The sequence below is a fragment of the Acomys russatus genome, chromosome 4 (assembly GCF_903995435.1).
Source record: "Acomys russatus chromosome 4, mAcoRus1.1, whole genome shotgun sequence".
In the NCBI taxonomy this organism is placed as follows: domain Eukaryota; kingdom Metazoa; phylum Chordata; class Mammalia; order Rodentia; family Muridae; genus Acomys; species Acomys russatus.
The window spans coordinates 83,054,168-83,071,664 of record NC_067140.1 but is presented as its reverse complement, the minus strand read 5'-3'; positions in this window follow the sequence as shown (position 1 = coordinate 83,071,664).

Here is a 17,497-nt window from a genome sequence, read left to right as displayed (position 1 = left end):
GTGCTGCTCACTGGCTTGCTTGTCATGGCTTACTCGGCCTGCTTTCTTACAGAACCCAGGACCACCAGCCCCAGCGGTGGCACTGCGCACAGTGAGCTGAGTCCTCCCGCATCAATCATCAGTCAAGTAAACGAGCCACCGGCATGCTGACAGGCTACTCTGCTAGGGGGATTTTCTCAGTGTAGGCTCCCTCTTCCCAAATGACTCTAGTGTGTGTCAAGACGACATAAAACTAACCAGCGCACAGGCACAAGAGTGTTATTTTAAGAAGATTTATTGTTGCTGCCAGCTGAGATGCAAAGCTTTCTCTATAGCCCGTCTCTCATGTGGACAACACGTGAGAGAATGTTAAGAGAGACTGCCCCAGCCTCCAGATTGTCAGCTTGCCAATGGGCCACAGGGAAATGAGAAGATAATTGTAATTTTAGTCACACACTAGTGCATTAGAAAAATGCGGATCCCGCCTCTCACCCAGAGGACAAGGTATCAAGTGGCCCCAGCAGCAGAGGGACAAACTCAGGACCACTTTAGGGGGAAATGGCTCTGAAAGGCAGAAATTCTGAACTGACTGGAGACCTTCAGAAAAAAAGTCTACACAGAATTATTACATTAAATTTGCATCATTTGGTCTACACAATAACTGACAAGGGAGACTGAAGGTATTTTTAGTCTGTCAGCTCTACCGTGGGCAGAAATCTAAACTGATACAAATCTACTTGTAAACTAAACAAACTACTCTAAGCCTCATAACTTAATTATACCCAAGCACTTGCCACTATGGTGATCCTAGGGCCATTTCCCTCCCCATCCTCGTCAATGCTCCCTCGTCCTCTCCCAACCATTAAACTTTCTCCTCTCCTCCAGGAAGTCCCGCCTTCCATTTCCTGTCCTTCTGCCCAGCTGATTGGTTAGACAGCACTTTATTGACGGTTGATAGATTCACTCAGCATTCCTCCACACAGGACTGAGATATGCGCTGTTCTAGTGTCCCAAACCCGTCTCAGGGCAAGGGACTAGAAGTTTTCTCAGAGGGAGTGTGGCTGGCAAGTGTCTAAAGATGCAAGTTCTAACTCGCACCAAGGAAGCACCTTTGGGAAGCTCTTCCTGGAGGGCGAACCTCAGGAAGTTTGCAACAGCACTGTCGATGTGGGAGGCAATAGTCTAAGAACGTACCGCCTCTGACATCCTGTAGATAGAGGGCTTAGGAAAAATTACTCTGTGAATTGCAACATAGACTAACTTGGCAGCATTTTCCAAGGCTGTGGTCTCTAAATGCAACATGTGCGTGGCTCACAAGCACTCCGCCGCGATACAGATTTAGTTCTCATAACCATGAGTCCTACCGTTTGGTTTTTTCTAGCAGTCCTCCCCAGGAACTAAATGGTCCGGTTGCAGGACACAGCTAGCATGGCAACGTCACATACGGCCTATGAAGTAGGTTAGGCTAACAACCAATCTCTCTCACTCCCCACAGCGAAGCCAGGGTTCAGGACCACCTCCTCATCTGCCCAGCCCTTCCCCTGGTCACCACTGTTGTTCAGCATTCTTCTAAGTAAGGTTCTTTCATAATTTCACCTAATGCGAAATACTCTTTGAATAAGAATTGTGCTTGGTTCTAAATTAGAACTGAGATTTTTTTTTAAAGTAAAATCCTCTAGTAGATTTTTCTTCCCTTTTCCATAAAGTTCCTGGTGTTCTGTCTTTGCTTTATTCCTAAAAGAGTATTTCTTGTTTACATATTTGCTTCTGTGAGTAAGGAAAGCATCTTAGGCTATCTGTCCAGTGGGAAATAGGACAACAAGCAAAAAAGACATTCAAACAGTAAATAAACTATTTAGGATTTTGATGTGTATTCATGAGTCACTGGGTAGGAAGAGGAACTGAGCTGCTGGGCTTGGTAAACCACAAAGCCTGTGAATCAACAACACTCAGTTTGCTGTTCTAATAACGGCAAACACCAAGGTGTACCAGAGTGGGTGTGAGGGGTTTCCTCCTGTTGCTGCTCATATGATGTTTGGACACAGTGCTGAGTTCACTCGGAGGAGACAGGAAGATTTTCTGCTTCTCAGAGAAGGTGTAGAAGTGGGGTTCCTTCTGCCACTCACAAGAGAGAAGACAGAAGAGGCAGCTACCCCATGTGGGTGGGAACCATGTATTCTGCTGGACAGCCACAAATGCAAGCCCATCATCCCCAGCAGTTATGACCCAGTGTTTCATTTCCTACTCTCAACAGGCCGAGGAGAAAGCCAGACTTGCAATGCATGAACCACCATGGGATGAAGCTGAGCTTTGAACTCCTGCCTCCATGGGGCCAGAAATGTTGCTGATATTTATCAAAAAAATCCTTCTGAGATGCAAGAGTCTCTTTCATCTTCCATGCCTTTATCAGATGAGAAAACTAGGCCCAGAGGGATGAGGAGTCTGCCATGAAGATTGCTTTCATGAACACATGAAAGATCAACACAGCAGGATGGACACTCTTTTCTTGTTTATTTGTAAGGGTGGGGACCAAACCCAGGCCATCACACAGGCTAGGCAACTGCTCAACCACTGAGCTACACCCAAAGCCATTAAGAAACTCTGTCTTGATTTATGGATTCTTTCTCTTTTCTTCAACAGTGGTGCCCCCAAATCACACATGAATATGAGTCCAATGCACACCTTTGCCACCCTCCCTAGCACGTGCAGGTGCTTGTGCATGCTAGCCTCATGAATGCATGTTTGAGGCAGTGTATAGAATTTATGTGTGTGCAAGAGTACTGCATGTGAGTGTGCATGTGCTTGGGCTTGTGAATGCATAAGAATGTGTGTAGATTTGAGATAGACAAAGAGAAGAAATACTATCTATCAAGTCCCAGGTGTGTGTGTGTGTGTGTGTGTGTGTGTGTGTGTGTGTGTGTGAGATTCAAGACCTTCACCTAAGTCATTGCACTTAATGAGCATGAATTAGACTAGCCAGTCTATGGGATAGTGTTAACTTGATAGAATCCAGAATCACCTGTGAGACAGGCCTCTCATCATGCCTGCCTAAGATCATCCTGATTGATGATCTTAGTGGGAAGAACCATCCATTGTGGGTAGCAGCATTCCCTCTCCAGAATGCTATGTAAGAGGAGAAGAAAAATGAGCAACAGCTTCCATTGCTCTGTCCGATCAAGGATGCAGTGTGACCAACGTCTCCAGTCTCCTTCCACCTTGACTTGTCTAGTATGCCGTGCTGTGCCATGAAGTCAACTGGGAATGGAAATCAATCCTCCTTCCCTCTGGTTGCTTTTTCACCCTCAGGTTATTTTATCATTACAGTGAGTAAATAACTAAGATATTAGGATTTTCTTTTTTAGACACTAAACCAGAACATGACATGTTTAGTTCCACGTGTGAGTTAGATATGTAGGTCTGCAGTTTACAATAAATAATTCTCAGGTCTACTTGGAATAGAAGGGAAGGATCCTGCAAGGAAGAGTTCACATCAGACCCAGAGATGAGCATCACATTGCAGAACATAAATGGGCCAGCTGATGGACTTCTGGCGAATCCAATGTGTGGCCACAGTGGCCCAGAAACACAGATTTCAGAACCAGCAGACCAGGGTTTACTCCCAAATTTCACTTCATACCACCAGGACACTGTGCCGCCAGATCCCTGTGACAAGTCTGGACAACAAGGGTGCCCTTCTTTAAGACACTGCACCATTGCCAAAACAATATGGTGGCATCTATACCACACATGCTCAAGGGAGCCAACCACATTTGTTGCCTGAGTTGAACAAGACCTACCATTACAATGAACACTATAGAATTTACTGTATTGGATCCTATGAAAAGTTTGATTTCTAATTGTGTTCTTTCCATACAGAGGTGATCATTCATACAGCTCAGTCTGATGTTTTACTATTGAACTACGAGAAAATGAGAAATGTGCTGTTGCACAGATTGCAAAGATTCACTGACCCTTTGTGATAGCAAGCAGTGGTGTGTGTGTGTGTGTGTGTGTGTGTGTGTGTGTGTATGTGTATGTATTTGTATGTGTGTGTATGTATGTGTGTATGTATGTGTGTGTATGTATGTGTGTGTATCTGTGTATGTATGTGTGTGTATGTGTGTGTGTTTGATGGATTAATCTTGTTAACTTCCCTCTTTTACCCTGTAGAAGCCCCCTCCTCCATAAGGAATCCCTCTTTAGGTATCTGTCCAGCTCTCTGAGGGCTCTGAGTCCCAAAGCTGCTAACATTTCCAGCTTCTGTCAGAAGGTTAAGTACCAGCTGGACGTCATTGCCTGGCAGCCCAGGGATTGTGGTCAAAGACTACAGTGTCTCAGGTGAGTGCCATCCCTCCTCTGAGTTCCTGGATTGGGGACATTCTAGAAGGACAATGCTGTGGAGTGGTGACCAGGCACTCATCATTGTGCACCTAGAGGACCCCCTGTTTCAATCCTACTCTTCTCCTGTGTGGGCTGGGCACATCTTCCTTTGGGAAGACACTCCGGATGTTTCCTTGAGGATCTACACTGAACACAGGGTAGCTCACAGAGAGCATAGACGTCTTAGATGATAAATGAGAGACTCACTGGTATGATGTATTATGTAAATAACCATTGGGGCGCTTCTTCTTCATCTTGGGTGAGAGACATTTCTAATAGGGGTCTCTTCCCATTACTCACAAATGAGATATCACAATGTACTTTTAGCCTTGGCAGCTGAATTAATTTGTATTGTTTTTTAGTATAGTATGTGTGCTGGTGTCTGTGTGTGGGTATGTGCACTAAGTATAGGTGCCCACAGAGGCTGGAGGCATCAGGCCCCCTGGAGCTGGAGTTATAGGTTCTTGAGAGCCACCTGACATGGGTGCCTACAACTGGACTCCAGATCTCTGGCAGAGCAGTAGGAGCTCCTTTCTGCCGAGCTGTCTGTCTAGCCCTAAGATCACTCACTTTCAGTTCCTCTCACCTGGGCTCTCACAGACTCACTGCAGGGGGAAGGTCGGTGGAACCCACAAGTTCTTGAGGTAGCTGGAAGGCCTTGTGTTAACAACAACGGAACCACATCTCCCACTGTTATGTGATGCTGAGCGGCAGGAAAGGAGTTGGCCTGAGAACCAATCAGGAAAGGAGTTGGCAGACCTGAGAACCAAACCTGTGTATATCTAACTTAGAGTTAAGAACTGATGTTCAGTTCCGTCTCTGGGGACGTCTGGGGGAGTTTTGAACTGGTATTGACCTTTGCAAAAAACAGTTTTATGAAATCTAAGTACAGATTCAGCTCCCTTCCTTCCTTCATTCTTTCCTCTTCCTCCTCCTCTTCCTTGTCTCCTCCCCCACCCCCACCCCCCAATTCTCTCCCTCTCTAAGACAGGGTCTCTCCATGTATCACTGGATCTCCTAAAACTCACTATATGGATCAGACTGGCCTTGGGCTCACAGAGATCCATTAGCCTCTGCCTTCAAGTCCTAGGATTAAAGCCATGAACCAGCAAGCCCTGCCCTAGATTCAAGCATCAGTAGATTCCCAAGATTAATGTAAAAGAAAAGCAGGGAAGAGTGTAACACATCACATTGCTGAGTTTGGAGGCTGGAAATGATGATGGTCTGGGTGTGCTGCATTGTACGTAATACATTGTGAATTAACATCATGCATGGTTTTGCCAGTCCAGCATGGTCACTAAAGTATTTGACCTGCTTCTGTGGCCTGGGTTGTATCTTTGTTGGACAAAGCCATTCCAGGACATTGTAGGCTAACTTGAGAAATGGCTTTGGTCCCTTCTTCCTCCCGCCCTGCCCCCTCCCACCCCCTACACCAGGGCACTTTTAATTAAAATATCTTTGCGGGAGGTTTCTTCCTTGGATCGCATGATGGCTATTTCAGTTGTCGCTTTGATTGCATCTGCAATTAGCTAAAACCCCTAAGTGGCCGAGCACACCTGTGAGGGATTTTTACTTAATTAAATCAAATGGCGTGTGAAGAACCACTCCTAATCCAGTCTTTGAGGTGGGAAGACCCAGCTCTAATCCAGGTCACACTTTCTCTGCTGGAAGCCTGCAGAGCACATACACCTTGAGTTCTAGAACACCAATAGTTTAGCTTCACTTCTGCACTTGACAGTAAAGTCACAAGGACAACCCAGCTGTTCCAGAGTTTACCAAGCAGCCCCATGACATCATCTCCTCAGAGGAAGGCAGGAAGGGACCCCTACAGCTAAAAGGCCACAGAGTGCCAGGGGTCTGACCCCTAAGCACCAAGGGACACTGAGAGCCTAGCGAGAGCCAGTCCTCTGCCTAGCCCAGTCCTCTGCCTAGCCCAAATGTCAGCCATGAGCAAGAACATCATCTAGGCTGGTGGTTTCTTTGAGTTTTTAGAAAGTGGATAGACTATTTTTAAGAGTAGTTTCAGATTTTCAGAAACTTGAGACAATCAAGGAAGGCTAAATTGGCACAAGCACTCTCGCCACGACTCAGGGTTTTCCTTCACTAGCTGTGTCAGGGTGGCATCTGCTTGAATGAGGAGTCAGTGTGGATGCTGTCATCAGTGGAGGTCTGGCTCACACTTGGGCTTGTTCTTTGTGCTGTGTGTTCTACGGGTTGTGAAGAGCGCACAGCATCATGCACCCTGCACAGGTATCCTGTAAGTATTTTCCCCACCCTAAACCCTCCACATCTACCCCAGCTCCTCTCTATGCGTGCCCCACCCTCCCCTGCCTAAGCCTACCAGCCTACAATCTCCGTTGCTTTGCCTTTTCCAGAATGCCTAGAAGGTGGAAATCATGTATGATGAAGCTTTGTCAGTTCAACTTGTTTCTCTAGCAAAACCGTTTCAAAGATGTTTCCTGTCTTTTCAATGCCTGGATAATGATGATGATGATGATGGTGGTGGTGGTGGTGGTGGTGGTGGTGATGGTGATGATGGTGATGATGATGGTGATGATGGTGATGATGATGATGGTGATGATGGTGATGGTGATGGTGGTGATGGTGGTGGTGGTGATGGTGGTGATGATGGTGATGATGGTGATGATGATTGTGGAATGACACTCCTTTGAGAGGTTGTACTAAAGTCTCATTCTTGAAGAACATCTCGGTGGCCTCCCCACTCTGGTAACCGTAGATAAACCTGTTGTGAACATCTGCCTGAAGCCCTTCTGTGTGGATCTCAGTTTCACCTCATTTTGGCAAATACCAAAGGGCGCCATGGGTAGGTGCTAGCGTGAGAACATATCTATCTTTGTGAGAAGCCACCACATTCTCCTTCACAGGAGCTACACTGCTTAACCCAGTTGCACGGACAGGGAAGACAGAGGCTTCCGGAAGGCATGATGGCACTGGTCCTGTGAATGTTGGAAACCTGCAGACAGGATTCAGCTGTGGCTTTGAGAAGACCACATGGCTGCCAGGGCGAGGAAGTTCTGTTTAGGAGGCTGAGAGGAAGAGGAAGTGCATCAAAGGCCAGAAGCAACTGGGTCCTGTTCAAGTCTCCCCCTCCCCCACTCTCCTCCCTTCCTGACAAAGCCTAACAGAGAACAGCTGACCAAACCCACTGAGCTTTTTGTAGGGACCCAGCACAGGTACCCAGGGAAGAGTATATAGTAAGACCTGTCTGAACCTATGATTATCTTCTCATGAGGCCCTTTTTGCTTCCTGCTGGGAAAAGTGCAATTTTGGCAGCAGTGATGCAACCCCCCCCCCTCGCCCCCGGCGTGTGGTCCTCTTCTCAGCATGGAGTTTCCATGGAGCAGTTACTACCCTGATCTCAAACTGTCTTTCTACCAGGCACAGAGAGGCAGCCATGAAAGTAGGGGCTTTGCCCTTCTGTCCACTCTAGTCTTCTCTGAATCATCCTAAACAGCGAGAACCCGGGAGCCAGCATCAGAGCGGGCTCGAGCAGCTCAAGGCACACCATTGCCCCATCTAACCTACACTTCTGATGTTCTGCATAAGAAGGGTGCAGCAGGACTGAGGTGACATCCTGGAACTTCAGAGGCGCACCTGCGGACATTCTGATGGTCTCTGTACCAAATGCGAGCTGAGGCGCAGACAGGTGAGAAAAGCCACCGGCTGGCCCAGGCAGCACTTTAACAGAGAAGACCTCAGAAACTCTTTTCAAAACTATTCTCCTATCCCATAATCTTCCTCCAATCATACCCAAATAAGCTCATGGCCATTTTTATTTAACCTTTAATCCAGTTTAAGAGGCACTTCGCAGCAGTCATTACTAATTGCCTAGAGTTCAGGTGGACCAAAATGGAAGTGTCTGGAAGGTAATTTGCTGGTCTCATCCGCCCTCTGGTGGCCAAATGGAGGTTCTTAGCGGAATTAGACATCTACCTGCCTGACCCACTTTAGGAGACTTTTAAAATCCTAAGGGGGTAGGGGAAACAAGCAACAAAAACGAAAACCAGAACACCATTTTACCGTACAGGCGCATCTCTGCTTAACAGAGATAGGCCTTGTCACTTCGTTTCTTAGGATTGCATCACCCACATATTCTGGTAGTTTCCCTTAACTCCTCAGTACAGCTGTTCCTACTATGCTGCTGTCTCTCACTCCTGGTTATCAGTACAAAATACAGGCCAGCGTGGAGTGGGTGTGCGTGGAAAGGTTAAAGGCTAGGCAAAAAGCTCTGACTCCGGAAATCAGCTCCCTTCCTGCCGCCATGCCCAGCTGCTTCCTCTCCAGGATGATTTCAAAGACGACTCAGTTCTATCACATCCATGGGGGCTCACACACACATTCCTGGGGCACTTTGATATAGTGACTTCTGTAATCTGCCTGTCTGTGGATTTTCACAAGTGATTTTTCCTTCATGTTTTTGTTTTTTGTTTGCTTGTTTGATTGGTTGGTTTATTTCAGGGCCTCATGCGTGACGTCACTAGCTTTCTTTTATTTCATAGAATTCACTTTCTTGTTGCACACGTACCATGCATGAAGCTGCATGTCTGTCATAAAAAGGCCCTGTCCCTGCGTGCTCCTCAGACTTCATGTGCTCAGAGCGCTCAGCGTAAGGGGCACCCTTTAGAGCTCTTTAGAGGCACCACGGCCACCACTGTCCCTTACATTCCTGGAACTGACTTAACTGCCCTAATTGACAGGATTCACCCTTTGTCTAACACCTCCTTATTTCTTCCTCCCCAAGCCCTTGACAACTAATTCTACCCTCAGTTGTACAGTTTGTTTCTTGTAGAGTTCACATTACATGAGATATCCATTCCTCGTCTTTCTGTGCTTGGTTTGTCTCACTTCCGCAACATCCTGCAGGCCTGTCCACACCACAGCGAAGGGTAGCCTTCCTTTAGTTTCCAAAACTCAGTATAACATCCCTTTGTTTTCATGTGCCATGTTTGTCCTTTCTATAAATTCATCCAAGAATGGAATATAAGCTCTTTCCTAGTCTTGGGGTTGTGGTAAATGCTGCTGTGGTTGGGGTGGGAGGGAGGGGTTCCAGTGTAGAAATTTCTCACAGACCCTGAAGGGACATTTTCTTCTCCTAGTTGCCTCTGTGCTGGATGTCTTCGGGTCCCATTGCAACAGAGAGAGAGCAGTGCAGAAATCATCAGCAGATGGCTCTGGTTAAGTACCAACGTTCCTAAGGTACAGAACTTGAACTGAGTCCCAGACCCAGCTTTCACCACCTTTGGCAATAATGTTACTAAGGTCCCTGACCTGTGTCCTCAGTTGTCCCATGAGGATGATGTCTGACTCACAGACAGCAAAGCTCCTGGAAGCAGAAGCCTGGCCTGTTTGGAGTCATCTCCCTATTCTTAGTTTCTGAGGACTGGAACAATACTGAGCCACAGCAAAAACCACTTCCAGAACATTTTGTTACTGGAGAATAAACAAAACCAAGTGACTCTCACCTCCCATCTCTCACCTTCTGTGTTGACCCACAACTGACAAGGTCAGAACCTGTGCCCAGTGCCAACAGCCTCACCTTCCAAGATCTGCCTCAGAAGTCATTCCTATCAGCGTGTAGCAAATACTCTTTCTGGTGTCCCTTCCAGGCCAGTGGCCAGCCGCTGTTCTTCTTGCTGCCTAGGGTGTAACATACTTAGCTAGACTGGATGGCAGCTTCTTACAGAGTGTCGGGGATCTCCACGAGAGACACTACTAACACAGTAAACACTGGAAAGCACTAGTTACTTGCAAAATGGTAGATATGTAACAAAGAGTCTCGGCAGGACTGACATAATCCTGGTGATGAGAGTGGAGTCTACCCCAGGGATGTGCGTTGCCACCCAGACCTACCTGAAACTGTAAGCACAGGAAAGCCCAGACTCACCAGAGGCTGTCAAAACTATTTTATTATTTTATGTGTATAAATGTTTGGCTTGCATGGGTGTACGTGTATCATATGCGTTCCTGGTACCTTTGGAGACCAGAAGAGGAAGCTGGATCCCCTGAGACTTAAGTGGCAGGTGGTTGTGAGCCACCATGCAAGAGCTGGGAATATACCCTGTGTCCCTTGGAAAAGCAGCCTATGCGTCTGTGTCTCTCCCTCCCCCTCTCATACCTCCTATTTATTTATTTAATCTGTTCACTTTACATCCCACTTCGCAGCCCCTTTCTTCTTCTCCTCCCAGTCTCACCCTTCCACCCTTTCCCTCCTCTCCTTCTCCTCAGAAAAGGGGAGCCCACCACCACCAACCCACCCCAACACATCAAGTCGAAACAGGACTAGGCACATCCTCTTCCACTGAGGCCAGACAAGACAGCCTAGCTAGGGAAACTGATCTCAAAGCAGGCAACTATGTTCATGTCAGAGGCAGCCTCTACTCCAATTGCTAGGGGACCCACAGGAAGACCAAGCTGCCCATCAGTTACATGTGTGTAGGAAGCCTAGGTCTAGTTGGGGGGCGCTTCAGTCTCTGGGAGCAGCAGTCTCCTGAGCCATCTCTCCAACTTTGTTAAATAAAACAAAATAGCAAAACGAAACAAAACACACAGGGAAGAAGGAGGAAGCAGAAGAGAGGAGAGGAAGAAAATGGAGAGAAAAGGAAGGAAAGAAAAAAAGAAAGAAGCAAAAAACTTAGCCGACCATCATAACTCTCAACAGAAGTGCTTGGTCCTCAGGGGAGCTGCCAGTTGTCCCAGAAGGAAAAGGGACCTTTGTAAATAGAAGCTTTGTTTAAAAAAAAAAAAAAAAAAAAAAAAAAAAAAAAAAAAAAAAGTTTGTCAGTAGACACAGAAAACGCCCCCCTAGAACCCCCTTCTAGGAGACCCACTCAGCAAAGCCAGCCAGAGAGTTCCAGACCGCCCCCACCACCACCACCCCCGCGAAGCACTGGAGCAATTATCTGGGATTAAAGGGGCTCAAGAGCTGCGTCCCTCGGTTTTGTTGTCCAAACCCAGAGGGCTGATTAAACTATTATTTGGTAATAATTTCAAAAGCCCTGAAACTGGTAACATTTGTGAAAACCAGGGAGGAGAAACAGGAGATCATGACAGGGGATAATGCATGCTCTTCGCACAGGACGGAGTTTGAGTGGAGGTTTGTTTTCATTTCAGAGACAGGCATGGAACCTCAGGGAGAGGGCTCCACCTTAGCTCCCGGGTAGCCACAGAGCCAGGTGCATAGGGGAAGCTTCGACTCAATTCAGGGACTGGAGGAGTGACAGCTCAAAGCAGCCTGGATGCATCTGTTGACATCACTGGGTTATGCTTCATGTGTCTCAGAAAGACTGTTCAGTTGAAAGGACGGCTGACAGGCGCTTAAAGGATGTCAGTTTAACCCTGTGAAAGATGGCCAAGGTACAGCGAGCATTGGGCCAGGTACTATGATGCTGGTTACTTAAGCAGGACCAATTCTTTTACATAGGATACTCTCTCACGTGTATTTTGTAAGCCTAAGAGAGACAAGCAAGTAAATGTCTGTGGAAAGATCTGGAAGGGCTTGGGGGAGATCCATCATTCCTAAATGTATTATATCCCACAGAGATTACCAGTAATGTATTTATCAGAAAGTTAACTATCATGTGTTACTTCCTGGTGAAATCGGGGTCACACAGTGTTTTCTGACTTTGAGACCAGACATCCACAGCCCAGGATGTAGGAGGTGCAGAATGCAAGAGGCCCGTTTTTAGTCAAGAGGCAGTGACATACTGATTCCCAGACTGGCTGCTGAATTCTCAAGTGAGCCAAGGATCAGCAGAATTTTCTTACAGGACAGGGCATAGCATTTAAGTCTAAATCCTACATTCTTGGGCTACAAGAATTTTACTTAAAATGTCTCTTAATCTAAGCTATAAAGTTAAATAAAGTTAAAAACTCATTAAAAACAAAGAAAGATAAAGATTTGGTCCAGCCTGACTTTCACACAAACTCTGGTGCCCCATATTTGGCTATGTCCCCTTGATGGGCAGGCCCGTTGGCACTGGAGGAAGGATAGCAGATTACCAAGAAGAGACTTGATGCCCTAGCATCATATTCAGGGGGAGGAGGTCCCCCTCAGTCACAAGGGAAGGGGAATGGGGTGAAAGTGGGAGGGAGGGAGGAATGGGAGGATGCACGGGATGGGATAGCAATTGAGATGTAATATGAATGATTTTATTTTTCAATAAATAAATAGTATCATTAAAAAAAAAAAAAAAAAAAAAAAAAGATTTGGTCCAGCAATACAGACATTCAATGTACTTGCCTGGAACTGGCAGCTGAAATGGTTTTTGTTTTTTCAAGTGCCTTGGAATACGTAACTCTCTGGGGCCCTCAGGTGGACAGATGTAGGCATGTCCACCGCATTCAGATACACTCTCTGAATAGAGGAAGCCCATGGAACTGTGTGCACCAGACAAAACTTGAAACAAATTTAATACTGATGTCATGCTAAACAAAAGAGGTGAAGGAGTCGGTACCAATGCTCTTGGGTGAAAAGTGAGATTTAAAATATGCATTTTCAGCGACAATATTAGTAAGACCAAATACATGACAGTCTCATGGTCCAAACTGGCTGCCACCAGCACCAGCACCAGCACCAGCACCTCCTCCTCCTCCTCTTTTCTCCTCCTCCTTTTTCCTCCTCCTCCCCCTCCTCCTCCTCCTTTGTGGCTATTTAAATTTTTTACTCATTTTATGTGCATGGCTGTTTTGCCTCCATGTATGACTGTGAACCACCTGCGTGCCTGATGCTCAGAGAGGCCAGAAAAGGGTATCAGGTGCTCTTGTAATGGCATTTAGACAGTTATAAGTTGCCAGGTGGAGTTTGGGAGGAGGCTGGGTCCTCTCGAAGAGCAGGAAGTGCTCTTCACCTTTGAGCCATCTCTCCAGCCTGCTGGCAGTGTTCTAAATGGTAGATCATTCAGCGTGCTCACATCATTTGTCATATCTACTCCTTGGGCAGCCTTTACCTGAGATGGTGAGACTTTTACACATGGAAGGTAATTTGACTGTCACGTCCCTTCCGACCAGCGGAAAATAAGGACACGACCCGAGAGTTCTTCTCCAGGCAGTTTATTCAGGAACCTTTTCAGCAAGCTTTTTCTTCTCCCGCTCGCTTCTCCTCCCCCAAAACCTCCGCGCCCCTTTATATCCTCTGCCTCAACCAATCAGCAGCCCTTACGTCGGTAGCTCCAATTGATTCCCGACAAGGCGGGGTGCATACGTCAGAGGAAAGCACGGCCCACAACCCAAATAAGGACTTGTTTACCAGGAGCAGAATTGTAAGTCATCCTGCCTGGCAGGTTGCCAGGCGCCATCTTAGCGAGGGCGATAGCTTCAGCTTCCCACATTTGACCACACACTGGCCCCATCCTGTGCAGTTCACTCTTCTGAGTAATGGGCAGGGGATGTCAACGTTGTGTTTTGTGAGATTTTTTGGAAGATGGTTCAAGTTTGCTTTAAATCATAGGTTGAAAAAAAGAACCAGAGAGCAAGCTTTTTAGGTGTATAAACTAAGAGAAAATTCTAGGACATTGTATAAGTGCTTTTAAATGCAAAATGTAGCCATTTAAAATATCTAAACACTTCTAATTTGATTTTGATCTCTGCCCTGGGTGATGACCCTTGGCACATATTGGTGTGTAAGGTTTGTGATTCAATTGTATTGTAAACTTGAAGACTCTTTTGTTTTCAGAATAGTCTGTCCTCACACTGGACAAAAATGAAATTTGTCCAGTCTCCTGGACCCTAAATGGGGTCACATAACCGAATGTGTAGTCCTGAAAGAAAATGGCAGCCACATTCTGCTTCTGAAAGTTCAATGACCAAAAATTAATTAAAAATAACCCACTTAGGGGACCTGAGGCATGTGTGGCATCATTTGCCGAGGCCTTGATTATGAATTTTCACCATTCTGCTCAACATCAAAGTTACCTGAGACATTAGGTGAGACTTAAACTATTACAGTTATGAGCTGAAAAACGAAGGCTTTTAATCATTTCAAGCATGCTTTAATGTTCAAGTACGAAGTTAGCGTAGCTTTGAAGTGTTAGAATGTTTCTCTTTTAACACTGCTGTTTAAGTTGCTGGCTCAGGTTTCACCATCATGAACGCATTTTGCTTTGCCTTTAGGATGGATTTCCAATTATCTCTGAAATGACTCTAAACATATTTCTGCCACTCTCAACTATTTTTAATGTAAACTTATGCTTTCAATATTAAAGTTATATAAACAAAATCTCCGTTAGCTCTTCAGGCTTCTGCTTCCATTCCTGTGAGATGGCTAAACGCCCGAAGAAGGTCCAGATCCTCAGGAAACACGAGACCCGTTATGGCGCCTCCCTCCAGAAAATGGCGAAGAAACTTGAAATCAGCCGGCGCGCCAAGTACACGGGCTCCTTCTGTGGCAAGACCAAGATGAAGAGACAAGCCATTGGCATTTGGCACTGTGCTTCCTGCAGGAACGCAGTGGCTGGTGAGGCCTGGGCCTACAACACCGCTTCTGCCGTCACAGTGAAGTCTGCCATCAGAGACTCAAGGAACTGAAAGGCTGTTAGAGGCCCTATCGTTTTAGACTTGCCTAGCCTGCAATAAACGGGTTAGTTTTAAAACAAGATTATGATTTACTATCAGCAAATGTTTGATGTGTATACCCATTTTGTAAACTTATATGCCCAGGGTCCTGTTAAAAAATGTTTAGGTAAAGAGACATTTGAGCTGGAACCGGTTAAGAGGATCTGGTTTGGCAACGCCCACTCTAGAGGCCTCTTAGCTTTTAAACTTCAATCAAATGGAAATGCTGTATTTCTTTTACCACTTCACCTAACTGAAGATTTCTCTAAATTTAATGAGGACTGTGACTTTGCATTGACTTACAAAAAGTGTGTTAATGTTTTAAGTGAGCCATATGAAGGTATCAAATACACACAGACAAAAGTGCAGTGGATATAAGGGAATCTTTGACAAGTTGACAAACGCTTCTCACCTGGAACCAGCATCATGTCTGAGGGGCACAACCCTCAGGTGAGGCGAAAGGCTGATTTCACCTCAGTAGATAGTCCTAGGCAAGAGCTCACAGAAAAGCCAGCAGACCAACCTGCACTGGTCTGACTTTGGGGACTTCTTGGGAAAAGAAAAAAAAACTTTTTGTTTGTTTGTTTGTTTTTTTGTTTTTTTAAAACAGGGTTTCTCTGTGTAGCCTTGGTTGTCCTGGGCTCACTTTGTAGACCAGGCTGGCCTCAAAACTCACAGCGATGCACTTGTCTCTGCCTCCCAAGTGCTGGGATTAAAGGCATGCGCCACCATGCCCAGCTCAAAAATTTTATCCCCTGGAAGGCCACAGTGAGTGTAGCAACCAGCTAAGCAAATCCTTGTCAGTTCTATCTACTCCAAACAACACCGAATTGCTGCAGATGGCTTGAAGCTATCCTTGTGGGCCAAGTCAATTCTGAGTCTCATGTTATTCCTAGATCTCCCAAGCTCCTAACTAGATGTGACCTTAAATTTCTTTTAGGCCAACTGGGCCCCAGCCAGACCTAGGAAACTTAAATTCCTTACAGCTTGCAGTTTAAAAAAGAAATGAGCCAGGTGTTGGTGAGTGCCTCCCAGCACTCAAGAGGCAGAGGCAGGTGGATTGCTGTGAGTTCCAGGCCAGCCTGGTCTACAAAGCAAGTCCAGGACAGCCAAGGCTACACAGAGAAATCCTGTCTTGAAAAAAAAATGAGATTATCTTCATGACCCCTTGCTAAAAATGAGTAGTTTTAAGAGAATGAGATAGAAAGAGGAGAAGGAGGAGGAGGAAGCGATGGAGGGAGGGAGGGAAGGAGAGAGAGAGAGAGAGAGAGAGAGAGAGAGAGAGAGAGAGAGAGAGAGAAAAGAGCTGGCTGAGCTGCGAGGCTGTTCCTCCATTTTCTTAGAGAGTCATTGCATCCACTAAGCTGACCATGTAGATCAGTGGTTCTCAACCTTCCTGATGCTGTGACCCTGTAATTATGGTCTGGCAATCCCCAACCATAAAATTATTTTTGTTGCTCCTTCACAATTGTAATTTTTCTACTTTTATGAATCATAATATAAATATTTTTGAAGATAGAAGTTTGTCAAAGTGGTAGTGACCCACAGGGTGAGAACTACTGCCCTAAATCCATTCAGCCTTCCTGTTACTCTCTGAGATCTCAACACACTCTACTCCAGGAAAGCAAAGATGAGGTTTGTCCTTTCACATCTCAGAGCTCAGACTCTCGGGTCCCAAATGAGGTCACATAACTGACTTCCCATCTTTACACACCTGATGTAGCCTTTCTGACACATGCTTTCACCTGTTTTCACTTGCTGAAGTCTTGTTACAAGTTACAGCTCCATCTAAGTCAACCTCATCCACCACGTGACCTTGGGGTTCCCTTCTTTTTCTACTTCTTGGGCTCTTAGATGCAGAGGCAGGTACCCAAGGAAGTTGGATCCTGCAAGGCTTATGGTATCTCACCTTATGTACAGGCCATTGGGTTTGCAGTGCAGTTCATAACTCAGGTAATCCCCATGACCCACCAGGGCTTCAAACTTCAGGGCCATTCTCCCATCTTCCATATGAAGAGACGGGTGCCCAGGAAGTGGGAGGTCAAATGGCCGTACTTCCTGAGGCAGGAACGAAAATCAGAGCCCCAGCTTATCAAGTTCCATTTCTACCAGACAATCCCACTAGGTTCAAGGATAAGTCAGAAAAGTTGATAGAATTACACCCAAAGCTCATAGAGAGGCATGGCATGTCAAGGGCACATATACAATTTCTAAGACTTTATAGGATTCCAGTAATAATGGCAAACTGACAATGCAATAGCACCAGCGCTAGAGCTGAAATAAGATGTATCATGACTTTAAAATCTAGGCATTGATTAGAACAACCACAACAATGCTACAGCATATTTCATGGAGACCTTATTTCTGGTTCTCACCAGAGAGAATGCTCAGGGATGAACATAGCAGTTGCTGAAGGACTTAGACCAGTGATTCTCAACCTGTGGGCCACTGCCTTTGGGGGTCGCATATCAGATACCCTGCATATTATATGTTTACGTTACGATTCGTGACAGTAGTAGAATTATAGTTATAAAGTAGCAATGAAATAACTTTATGGTTGGGCCTCACC